Source organism: Lupinus angustifolius, chromosome LG18, assembly GCF_001865875.1.
Source record: "Lupinus angustifolius cultivar Tanjil chromosome LG18, LupAngTanjil_v1.0, whole genome shotgun sequence".
NCBI classification, from domain to species: domain Eukaryota; kingdom Viridiplantae; phylum Streptophyta; class Magnoliopsida; order Fabales; family Fabaceae; genus Lupinus; species Lupinus angustifolius.
This window is the reverse complement of record NC_032026.1, coordinates 6143233-6157764: the sequence shown is the minus strand read 5'-3', so window position 1 is coordinate 6157764 and position 14532 is coordinate 6143233.

Sequence of the window (14532 nt, the reverse complement as noted above, 5' to 3'; positions counted from 1 at the left end):
AAGGTTCTACATAATCTTCATATATCGTATTTAGGGGTGACAAATGGATGAATTTGGATGTATTTGGATTTGGATGTTAATGAATAGATGGGAAGTCATTCATCAATCCATATAAATTCATTTAAACTATATTCTTAGTTATTCATATCCAATGAATTCCAATCCATCCAATTCACCCATGACTTCATTTTCATGGATTTGGATGGATGAATATCCAATCTATTTGATTTTTATTATTGGAACTAAAAATATTATTGAAGAAAATCACTATTTTAAAAATTAGTATATCAACTAAATATTTTTTAAAACCACCTTTTAGAAAAACACATCTAAAATCATTTATAAAACACTTTTAAAAATCAATTTTTTTAAAAAGCGATTTTTGAACTTTTATAGAATTTTTTTTTTATATATTCTACACGCATGTGCTATTTAAGGTTCTACATGTAAAGTTTTTTAAAAATACTTATAGAGTGTAATATTTATGGATTGTGAATGTAAAGATTTATGCGTAATCATTAAATCATTCATCATTCATTTGGATTACTTTTTTTTGAAGAGTACATTATGATTAAATATAAACGGTGGATGATGCACTGATTTTATATAAAACTCATGCATTCTTAGTGCATATATTTTTCTCATACTTATATATGTTTCTTAAGAATAAAATTTTAATATTAACTACATACACATGTCATATAATTGACATCAATTTAATAAAATATTAAAAGTGAGAGTGAGAATCATAGATGAATTTGTTTAAATTTAGTTTTCTTAAATATTAAATGAAATTCCAAAGCAAAGAAATTCATTTTTGAATTTTGGTATTTTGGATGGATTGGATATTCGTCCAAAAGGATATATCTATGAATATTCATTGAATATAATGGATGAATTTGAATCCATCCATTATCAATACTATCCATTGGATTATATCCATTTAAATTCATTAGTTTCAATGGATGAATATGGACGGATTTAATTTGGATGTAGTTGGATGGATTGTGGATTATGGATAATTTGTCACCTCTAACCGTATTAGGTTAAAGGTCAAATATTCAATTTGTAGAATTAACACTTTTTGAGTGGGACAATCACACATCCTAGGAAAATTAGTTTTTTGTTCATATTGTGAGAGTAGAGATGTCAAAATTATTCACAATCAATTCAAATAAAAAAAAATTAAATTAATCCATTTTAGCTAATGAATGTAAGTAGATATAATTCAATTGATAATTTTAGTAATGATTTTATTTGAATTTATCTATTATATTCGATGGATATCCATGAATATATTTGTTTGGATAGATATTCAATCCATCAAAAAATAAACATTCACAAACAATGTTTTTGCTTTTCAATTTTATTTTTTATCTCAACTTTTACATTCTTGTAGTGTTTTTCACTTTTACTCTGATTTTTTTATTAAATTGAGATCAATTATAAGATATGTGGATGTCATTAATATTAAAAGTATGTTCATAAATACATAGCATATAGAAATATTCATTAACAACTTTACATGTAAACCTTAAATATCGTATGCTTGTAGAATATTGCAACAAAAAAAATAAGTTTTTTTAAAAGTTCAAAAATCATTTTTGATTTAAAAGTATATCTTAAAAAAACAAAAAAACACTTTTTAAACTAATATTTAAAAGTGTCTTTTTCTATAAAAAAAATGATTTTTAAAAGTGTCTTTTTAAAAAAGGTGATTTTAGAAATGCTTTATGGAAACAATGGTTTTTAAAAGAATGATTTTCATCAAAAGTATTTTTAATTTCAACTTAAGAAATCAATTGGATTGGATATACATTCATCCAATCATTTAAAATGGATTTATGGATTGATTAAAATCTATTCATTAAGTTTAGATATAGATGAATTAAATAAATTAAAATATAATTTAAATGAATTTATATAGATTAATGGTTATCTTTTCATCTATCTATTAGGATCCAAACCCAAATTCATCTATATTCATCCATTTGTTACCCATAATTCACAAATCAGCTACAAACAATTATTAGTTGGTCCTAGATAACTTGTATTAATGACATATCAAGACCTTGGGTCAGGAGTGCAAGTTACAATAAATGTGGTGTTATTAAATTTGATTGGACTGTCTGATCTAACGTAGAATGGACACCCGATTGGTTCGAGTCGCTCATTTGATCGGCTATGAACCAAAACTGATATGGATTAAAATTGGATATTTTGCATATAAAACCGGCAACTTGGTCTATCTAACGAGTCTGGTCAACTAAATTAACTCATTTAAAAAAAACATCACAATGACATCTTGTGAGGAAAAAGAATATTGTACTTTCAACTTATATGTGTTTACGTTTGTCATTATCGGAAACTCGTTTATCATTTTTAGCTTATATTGTAATAAAATCTAATTTGTTTAATTAAGATTTAAACTTATTTATCTGTTTTTGACTTTTTGTTGTTGTAAGATCATAAAAATTATGTTATTTAATGACATTTTCAAGGTATTTGTAACACTTTATTATCGTGAAACTATTTTGTTTGTTATTTAATTAGCATTTATTTAATAATAATACTTTAAAATTGAAATATAAAATTATTAAATAATATTAGGTAGTATTATAGAAGTTTAAGAATTTTTGAAGGTATATTGATTTATTTGGTCTAATTAATAACATATTAATTTCATTATTGACTCAATAATTAAGCGAGTTAATGACTCATTCAACTATTCAAGTATAACATTGATACAGTTTTATATAACGAAACAAATATTAACTTTAAAAATATTATATGTCAGAAAAGAAATTGAGAGGGCAAGAATGACACCCTTCCTGACTTGCATCAATATTATTTTATTTAACTTTTTATTTATTATTATATAAAAAGATGTATACATTAATAATGTAAGAGTTTTTATATTATCACTGTCTTATTTATAGTTAAAATTTAATCATCATTAATTTTTAAATATAAGGAATATAATTCAATTATGGATAATGTACTGATTATATATAAATCTTTACCCTGACAATATATAGAATATTATTATTTGCATAAAGTAGGAAAATTACATGTTAGCTAGTACAAGACATCAAAAAGATACTTGGAAACAGATTACATCATTGCAAGATATTTAAGTTGAAGTGGTTTGTTCTGCACATTACTTGCTCCTTGTTTTAAGGGTACTGTGTCCACTTTCAGCTTCTTTTCACGTTTTGAGTGTTACATAGATTGTGCAATGCAAATAAATGGACCATCATAGCCAAATCCAGTTACAATGAATACATTAAAAAGCATAAAGTGAATGGGCCTTCCTTTCTATTATGTTATTATATCAACTTCAACAACAATGGTGAAAAGGGAGTGGAGACTCGAATTCCTCATTTGTTCAATCCAATTTGTTTTTATTTTTAAATAAAGTAATCAAATAGTCTTTGATAATTTATGTGAGAGACAATTTCATCATGAAAAAAGTCACTAAAATAATGTGTAAAGACATTTTTGATAGGTCAATTTGATTGAACAAAATTTCTTTTAGAAAATTAATTCTTAAAATGTAACTAGAATTCAAGAACTTGGAAACTATTTCATCATATATTGTTTTTAAGGGATCAATTATCTAATAATATTTATTAGATAATGATTAATAACATGTTTCACCTGCAGACATTGCAATCAACTTTAAATTGTTTACAATAACATTTTCTTGCATTTTCAAACCGAAGGAGATTAATATGGCAAAGGATAAAAAAAATTAAAAACCACAAATTGGATGGATTTTTTTTATGAGAATAAAATATTTTTGTAAAGTATCAGTGGCCTAGGAACACCTAGAAGGGGGTTGAATAGGTGTAGTGGTTATCAATCACCACTTCTTTCACCAAAACCCAATTCTGGAAATAGCCCAGTTAATCGATTAACACCTAGTCTTAATCGATTAACATATGCACATAACATAATGATCAAAGAGACAAATTGCACAGTTATTTAAAATTAATTGAACAAAGATAAAACATATATTATTAAGCACTATTAATAAGCATATGGCACTGAACAATTATACAAAATATCAGCTATTAAATCAAATTGAAACAGCAAAAAAAGTAAAGAAGATTTAAGGAGAGAATAGCATGCAAAGATGAATTTTTATCCTAGTTCGTTTGCGGTTCAATACAAACTACATTCAGGCTTGTCCTTCTGATCTTGAGAGATTTTCTTCTTCACAATATTGAATATATGTATGATCACACACGCCAATTCAATTTACAAAAACATAGGACACTTCTTTCTTGAAATCTAGAATACCTAAACTCTTGGTTTGACTCTACCTATCGCCTAAGAAAACCTTTCTCGCGAAACAGCCCCAGCCAAGATTCTTGTTCTCAAATCAAGACCTCCTAGTCTCGGTGAAGAATCCCAATCTCTATGGTGGTACGACACCAAGAGATCAATCCAAAATATACAAAAACAGATTAAAACAACAAGGTATTAGAAACACAATAATGCTTGAAATATTGAAAGTAAAATACCTTAAGACTAACCCACCCACAAATCACTCAAGCCATCAAGAACATGTGAGTTAATAAAAAACAATAATCAATTATATCTCTCTAACAATATTTACAAATAATGCATGAACATGTGAGCAAGATAAGGATGAACATAAGAATGTGAAAAACAATATATAAATCAAAAATCAATTAAGCATGGTAACTCTCTTCCTCACACATGCAACTCTCTTACAAAAAAACAGAATATAAAACGAAATATGCTCTCTAAAATCAATCCTATACAAAGGAATGTAATGCTACAGTTTTCTGGAAGTTGCCTCTATTTATACTAGGCAGTTTTTACAGTTGGACTCAATGCAAACAGTTAAACGGTTAAAATAGAAATAAGTTATAACACAAAACATACTTGTTAATCGATTAAGGCAACCCATTAATCGATTAACCCGTGCAACAGAATTGAAATAGAAAACAGTTGTAACAGAAACACCGATTTAACAGAAAAACAATTGAGTTAATCGATTAAGTCAACACGTTGATCGATTAACTAGCATATTAAAATACATGGTTCAAAAGGTAAACTTCTCATATATTATGCACAACTTCTATACATATTTTAGCAATTATATTATGCCTAATATGCACATATAACATGTATGATTAATGCATGAACATACATTTAACTAGATGATATGTCTCATGGAAATGATATGACAATTATGATGGTTTGAGAGACTTGCACCTAGGTTCACCTCACCTATACTCACTTACTACGGCACACATCCCAGACTACTTAGAATAATGACTCTATTTATATCCTAGTCTAGATATGACCAAATGAGCTTTAGGCATGTTGATTGTTGAGCCATCTTCAAGCTTTAATAGAACATTGTCTTCATCAAAACATAGGCAAAACATTGCTAGTGCCATCCTTGACACTTTGCACTTTCAATCTCCCCCTTTTTGATGATGACAAACACCACATCAAAACTATTCGAAACGTTTGATGAATTAGCTTGACGATGAGTTTCTATAATGGTTGTTAATGATTGTTATTCAAAGTTGTAGCGCCTTTGCTCCCCCTTAGGTAAGCAATTTTATTACGGAAGCTATATACAACAACCTGCAAAAGCTATTACAACCTGCAAAATATATTTAATACAACAAGCAACCTTTCTCCCTCTTTTGGCATTATCAAAAAGATACAAGTATTCAATTCTAGTCAAAAGTCGGAAGAGTTATTAGAGTTATGACAAACTGTAATTAATCACTTAATTTTGGGCAATTAATCAATCAACTAGCTGTAAGAAGCTTGAACAAATGCACATTTATACATCACTTGATCGATTAACAGCATGACTTAATCGATTAAATGGACAACAAACAACAACAAAACAGTTTTAATGGCATGAAAAGCTATGTTTACTCAAATTAAGCATGAAATGATTAAGCATTTGATATATTTGAGCAGTAAGCAACATGCATAAGCATTCAATATTGATACATACACCAAACATGATCAAGGTCCATGAAACATACGAGTATACTTATTTGCAACATAATTACCATTCAAGCATGATTAAGAAAATTTGAAATCATTATAAAGCATTGTCAAATTTAGATGATTTGACATCTTAATAGGTATATTTCAAAATTGCATTAAGTGTGTTGGTGCAGCGGAAGCGATCGTTGCGCAGCGTTGTCCATAAGCAATCAAATAATGTGCATAAAATAAATAGATGAGAAGAAACAAAAGAATTTGGTAACGAAGTTTGACCAATTGTGCCTACATCTTCGGAAGTGCTGAGTAGTTACAAAGATATTATTAGAGAATAAAGATTATAAGCCCTAACACACACCCATGGGCCCAAGTGCCCATGTCGTGTTTCTATTTGATGCTTATATCTGATGCACTTAATAACAATGGATGTCAGTCCAATATATATTATTGATACTCTACTTTATTTTAATACTAAACAATGTAAAACTAACACAATAACATATTTCAAACATGAATAATATTTATGATTTTTCTTGATGTTGATGAGTGTTCAAACAATCTTTAAATTGCATTTGTTAGAAGAAACAATTACTTATTCTATAAGCTAAGGAGTATTCAAACACAATTTAAGTTGTGTTTCTCATAATTACTTGTTCGATAAACATACATCCATGTTTATGGAGGAGGATTCTAACATGTTTCTTAAGGCAATTGTTGCATTTGTATGTTCATTATTTTCCCTAATATTCTAAATTCCAAATATATATTTTAAAAATCTCATTGAACTTATTTAATTTTATCCTTTATGCTTGCTTATTTCATTTTAGTTATTTTTAGTGGAGTGATGCGTTTCATAATAAGAATTATTGTTTTTATATGAAATGTAGAAAGCCATGAATTTAACATGTGGATCTAAGACTCTAATTTTTCTTCTCTGTCTTTGTTGTGGTTGAAAGCATATGATAGGGTGCCCATATGTCTTTTGACTTTTTACATTTTATGGTGAACACTGGTAAATTTATTAGCCACATGTGAAGGGATAGGGATTGAAAATAAGGCCATTCGAGTTGAATTTGAGTCTATATAAGTTCATTAGATTAGAATTGGCTCAATTCAAATTTGAAAGAGTTATTTTTCTATCTTAAACTTGACTTGATTTGAGTTTGCGAACTGATAGATTCGACTCATCAGCTTAAATTGGTTTAATTCACCGAGAGTTTATGAACAATTTCGTTGATCTCGTTAGCTCAATTAGTGCAGTTCGTCAACTCAAATAATAATTGTTTATTTAATAGGTATAATGTTAATATTTTCTATATGTGTATATAATTGAGTCAAATTAAGATCCTAACAAGTCAAATTACACTTAGTTCAAGTTTAACTAATTGATTATATGAGCTCGACTTTTAGCTCAAGTCAAACTCGTTTGCCTATAAATCAAGTTTATCGATTAAATAATAAGGTAATTTTCAAAGGAATTTCAAATTAATTTGAAACATTTCTGTCATAGAGAAGAGTAATATTCCTTATTAGGAAACAAAATTCATCCACCTTGGTGCTTGAATTTGATTGGAGGGATATTACTTATTTCCACTATTCAGGTAATTGGTATAAAGAAATCGTATACTGTTGTGTTTTTTATGCATTACAAAATTCAAATTGTATAGCAATGTTGTAAGGAGAAAAGAAAAAAAGAAGGAGAGTTGTTTCGAAAAGGTGATCTATTGCTTGATTTCTTACCTAATAAAGTTTGAAAATATAGATGTTTACAAACCATATTCTCACAGTATTTACTTAAAAAATATTATTTGTTGCAATTTTGTGAAATTTCTTTATTGTAAAAGGGTGATGTAAGGATTCTCAGTATTTTCATTTCATATTTTCTTAGGTTGTTGATGCTAAACATAAGACTTTTCTAAGATAATAAAATAGATTGATTGAATTTATACAAAATAATCACTCTTGTAAAAACATTACAACATAAGAATTTAGTTTGTAAATCAAGGATTTAATATGTATACTCTGACAATATAAATGTTTTTTACTCTATTAGTAAATTATCTATCATTTATATGTTAATCATTAATGACTTTTAAACAAAAGTAATACAAATTAATAGTGGATAATATATTGAAGTGTAAAAATCTTTATACTGACAGTGCTTAAATTTTAAACTCAAAGAATATACGAGTAGTGTCACAACCTTGGGAAGAAGGTACTATGCTAGAAGTGTTGGGAATGCTTGAAATATGTTATTGTATTAGTCTCACATTGTCTAATATTGAAATATAGTAGAGTAACCAATGATATATATTGGACTCAAGTCCATTGTTATAATGTGCACCAGATATAAGCACAAAATAGAAACACCTCATGGGTAGGTGGGCCCATGAGTGTGCTAGGGTTTGTAATCCTTATTCTCTAATAATATCTTGGTAGCCGCTTAGCGCTCCCGGGAATGTAAGCACAATTCGCTGAACCCCGTTAACAAATTCTCTTGTTTCTTCTCTTATATTTATTCTATGCCTTTATTTGATTGCTTATGGCCAACACTGCGCAACGATCGCTTCCGCTGCACCAACAATTGGTATCAGAGCTAATTGGTAATGACTCTTAACCCAGACGTCAGATAATGGCTAAAGAGGGTGAAGGCATGATGGCTAGACAAGGTGCATCAAAGGTAATGACAAAGATAGAGTAGATGAGTTGAAGGAGAATGAAACATGGTGGAACTGTGGTGTGGGTGTTGTATATGTTGATCCAGAATCCCAGAAATTCATGTACTGGATTAGGATCAAGGTGGAGATAGAGACTCATGGGTTGAGTTTGACTTAGAGACAGGTGATGACAATATCTCTCTAGATGTTGAGAGAATGTTCTCATTTAAGATGGGAAGTGGAATATCCTAATGACATGTCCGAGATGTCATAGTGAAGGATGTTAATTGTTAGCAGATGCACAAAAGCACAGAGGCACTGACTGACTTTTATATAGGGTGTAACATGGGCATTGGCTTTGATGGAAGTTGTAACACGAGCATTGATAGAGATGCAGGGGTGTAACATGGGCATTGGCTTGGATGCAAGGATGTGACATAAACATTAGTTAGCATTAACGCAGGGTGTGCGTTGTGGGTATACTCCTTATGGTGGAGTATGATAGTTCTTTTGAACTAGGATTGTCGGAATAGACAATGATGGTAGCGATTGAGGCTTTCCAAGGAAGCTCCAAGGTTCAGTTTGACTGAGTATTGAAGAGGACGATTGTTGGTGAACTTTTGTGTAGAAGTTCCAATATATCGAAAGACTTCCTAGCAATAGGTGGCTAGGTGGCGTGTTCCATTTGATGGTGGTACGGGAAGCTGCACTACAATTTTGGAGAGTTAGGCTCTTGATAACATCTTCAAGGATACTCGGAAGGTCTATGCTGTAGGGGAGTAGTTAAAGAGAATTAGACATTGAGGAAGGTAGAGTCGTATATTCGCTAAGGTGGAGAATCTTGTGTAGATTTCTTAAGGAGTGAGATATTCGTCTATTTCAATCAAGGTGGGGATTGTTGGGAATTCTTGAAATATGTTATTGTATTAGTCTCACATTGTCTAGTATTGAAATATAGTAGAGTAACCAATGATATATATTGGACTCAAGTCCCTTGTTATAATGTGCACCAGATATAAGCACCAAATAGAAACACCCATGGACAGGTGGGCCCATGGGTGTGCTAGGGTTTTTAATCCTTATTCTCTAATAATATCTTGGTAGCCGCTCAACACTCCCGGGGACATAGGCACAATTGGTCGAACCCCGTTAACAAATTTTCTTGTTTCTTCTCTTCTATTTATTCTATGCACATTATTTGATTGCTTGTGGCCAACGCCGTGCAACGATCGTTTCTGATGCACCAACAATTGTGCCTACATCATCGGGAGCGTTGAGCGGCTACCAATATATTATTAAAGAATAAGGATTACAAACCCTAGCACACCCATGGGCCCACCTGNACCTGCCCATGGGGTGTTTCTATTTGGTGCTTATATCTGGTGCACATTATAACAAGGGACTTGAGTCCAATATATAACATTGATATTCTACACTATTTTAATACTAGGCAATGTGGGACTTCATATCATAATATATTTCAAACAATCCCAACAATCTCCACCTTGATTGAAATAGACGAATATCTCGCTCCTTAGGAAATCTACACAAGAATCTCCACCTTAGCGAATATATGACTCAACCTTGCTCAATGTCTAATTCTATTAATCAACTCTTCCACATAAGAGTTTGCTCCCCTTCAGCATAGACGTTATGAGTATCCTTGACGATGTTACCAAGAGCCTAACTCTCCAAACCTGTAGTGCAGCTTCCCGTACCGCCATCAAATGGAACATGCTGCCTAACCACCTATTGCTAGGAAGTCTTTCGATATATTGGAACTTCTACACAAAAGTTCACCAACAATCGTCCTCTTCAATACTCAGTCAAACTAAACCTTGGAGCTTCCTTGGAAAGCATCAACAGCTACCACCATTGTCTACTCCGACAATTCTAGTTCAAAAGAACTATCATACTCCACCATAAGGAGTATACCCACAGCACACACCATGCGTCAATGCTAACTAATGTCTGTGTCACATCCTTGCATCCAAGCCAATGCCCATGTCACACCTCTGCATCTCTACCAATGCTCGTATTACAACTTGCATCAAAGCCAATATCCATGTCACACCTCTGCATCAAAGTCAGCCATCACCCTTGTGCTTTTGTGGATATGCTAACAATTAATATCTTTCACTATGATGTCTCACACGCACCATTATGATATTCTCTTTCTCATCTCTAATGAGAACATTCTCTCAACATCTAGAGAGATATTGTCAACATCTAACTCAATGCCTCTGTCTCCATCTCCACCTTGATCCTAACCCAATACATGAACTTATGGGGTTTTGGATCAACACATACATCGCTCACACTACAGTTCTGCCATGTTTCCTTCTCCTTCAACTCATCTACTCTATCTTTGCCATTACCTTTGACGCACCTTGTCTAGCCATCACGCATTCACCCTCTTTAGCCATTATCTGGTGTATAGGTTAAGAGCCATCTACCAATTGGCTATGATACCAATTTTTGGTGCAGCGGAAGCGATCGTTGTGCAGCGTTGGCCACAAGCAATCAAATAATGTGCATAGAATAAATAGAAGAGAAGAAACAAGAAAATTTGTTAACGGGGTTCGACCAATTGTGCCTATGTCCCCGGGAGTGTTGAGCGGCTACCAAGATATTATTAGAGAATAAGGATTAAAAACCCTAGCACACCCATGGGCCCACCTGTCCATGGGTGTTTCTATTTGGTGCTTATATCTGGTGCACATTATAACAAGGGACTTGAGTCCAATATATAACATTGATATTATACACTATTTTAATATTAGGCAATGTGAGACTTCATATCATAATATATTTCAAACAATCCCAACAAGAAGAAGGTATAAGAAAAAGAAGATTAATGGATGAACCAATGGTAGAAAGAAAACATATATCTACATCTATAAGTTTTTCGTATTCCCAAGGATATTCCATCACCTTATGGATAATGAACTAATTCTTTTCGAGATATGCGTTTGTTCCTCCCAACAAATATCGCTCTAATGAATTGAACATTTAACATTGCTCAGATCTAGCAAAACCTTATACAACTAGACTCATGCTTTATTGATTCATAAAGAAATTAATAAATTACACTAACACCCCCTGAGTTTTAGTGAAATTACACAAACCACCAAATTCACTTTTTACATATACAAAAAACCCTTAATTTATATACGCACATTACACTGACTACCTATGCATAAGAAATAATTGGGATATTTTAAACAAAAAAGGTTTATAAATGTAATTAAGTTAAACAAAATATGGTATATTGTGAAAACAAATCCAAATAGTATATGAGGCAATACATTTTCATTATTTTTTGTTCATTACAATAAACTATAAGGGTGATTTAAACGATATCTCCTTAGAATTTCTTATAAATGAAAACTCCATGAATGCACTATTTGTTTGATAGATGGAAGAAAGGAAAGAAGAAGATATTGAAGATATGCAAAAGAGAAAGTTGAAATTTTATTATATTGATTATGAAAGCTCAATGATACAACAATATATATAGGCTAACTCTTAACAATCCTCAAACTAACTATAACAAACTAATGTGAAAAAGGAAGATAAAAAAAATATAAAGCAATAACATCACTAATGTATAAAAACGAGTTGCTTGATAATGAAGAAACAATTGACTCAAGCGTTGACTTTGGATATGTCCCACAAGACATTGAGCTATTGATTCCCTAATCATGCTTGGTCCAGGAAGCGATTTGGTTACACCTGCCAATGTGGCCAAATTCATGATTGAGCATGTCTTCTCCGTGATGCTCCAAGGATGTACCTTTGCATTGAGAAACAGAAACCATGTTCAAGTCATTCTGATGCACCAAGGCAGCTAGCTATCTTGACTAAGAAGTCTGCATCATATTGCATTGACTTGGCTGAGATGACCAAGCTTCCAACTGAGGCTGCTACCCTATGATGCAATGGCTTGACCAAGGAAGCTGAATCTGCAACTGGATCATCATGCATCAACCTACAAGAAATTGGCTTATGAGAATGAATCAAGTTTAACATCCCCCCACAAGTTGGAGTGTGTATATCATACAACCCTAGCTTGGATAGATTATTTGAAAAGATGCCAGTGGATTGGGCTTTTGTGAAAAAAGACTGCAACTTGATCACAACTAGCAACGGGCAAGAGATGTACCACACCATTCAAGACCTTTCCTCTAATGGATGACAATGCATCTCTATGTGCTTAGTCCTTTCATGAAACACATGATTAGATGTTATGTGAAGGGCAAACTGATTATCTCAATATAAAACAATAAGACCAACATGGCTTAATTGCAAACCATCAAGAAGATATAGGAGCCATTGGCCCTCACAACTAATAAGAGCTAAAGCTCTGTACTATGCTTTAGTAGAGGACCTTGAGACAGTTCTTTGTCTCTTACTTTTCCAAGAAATCAAGGATTCTCCAAGAAAAAATAAAAAAGCATTGTCCGATCTTCTTGTGTCAAGACAAGAAGCTCAGCCAGAGTCACTGAACCCTTTTAAAGAAATGGTGGTTTTAGCATGATAAAAAAGGCTTTTTCCTAGAGCAACCATGATGTACTTCAATATTTTTATAGCAACCTTAAAATGGTCAATAGTAGAGGCTACCAAAAATTGGCTCGATTGCCCAATAAAGAAGGATATGTCAGGCCTTGTATGAGTAAGGTAGACCAACTTACCAATCAGTCTTCTATAGGAAGTTACATCAGGATATAGTGCACCAGAAGCACTATGTAGCTTAGCATTATTATCCATGGGAGTAGAAGATGATTTACCAACAAGCAGACCTGATTCCTGGAGCATGTCATGGGCATACTTCCTTTGATAGAGGCTTATGCCATCCGTGTTTCTTACTACTTCAATTCATAGAAAGTACTTAAGAGTCCCAAGGTCCTTTATGTTAAATTTTCTGTCAAGTAAAACCTTTATACATTCTATTTCATCAAGGTTGTCTCCTACAATTACAAGGTCATCCACATATACAAGAATCATAGTATAACCGTTGGCATTTATTTTTGTAAAAATGGAGTAGTCTTCTTTAGACTGAGCATAACCATATTGAACTAGAACATTAATGAGTTTGGCATTCCATTACCTACTTGCATATTTTAGACCATATAAAGATTTTTCCAATTTACAAACAAGAGAGGAATTGGGTATGTCAAGGTCAGGTGGAGGTTTTATGTATACCTTTTCAATCAAATCACCATTTAAAAATGTTGTATTAACATCTAAAACTGGTAAAGGTGCCAATTCCTCATATAAGCAAGTACAATAATGGTTCTAATAGTGGTCATTTTAATGACAAGGCTAAAAGTATCAAGATAGTCAATTCTTATAGTTTGAGTGTATCCTTTTGCCACTAGCCTAGCCTTACATCTTTCTATACTCCCATCAACATCATGTTTTACCTTGAAAACCCATTTATAACCTATGGCATTCTTATCACTAGGTCGTTTAGTCAAAACCCAAGCATTTTTTTTCTCAAGAGCCTTTAACTCAATGTTAATAACATCAATGTAATGTTGATGTTGAATAGCTTCAGCGTAGCTGTTAGGTTCTGTATTGGAACTTATGGCTAAGGTTTATTTTCTATGGTTAGAAGATAATCTCTCATAGGACATGAATTTGGACAGGGGGGGTACTTAACAACTTTCTTACTTCTATTGGAGGCATTTATCCCTAAACAACAATGGTAATCTTTTAAATAGTTGGGAACATTCCTTTGTCTAGAGAATCTTCTTAAGTCACTATTGGTATTGTTGTTATAATCAAAAGATTCATCATGCTAATTCAAGTGATAGTTTTCGGTACCTAAATTTGGATTATCATCACCTTCTATCCTAGGTGC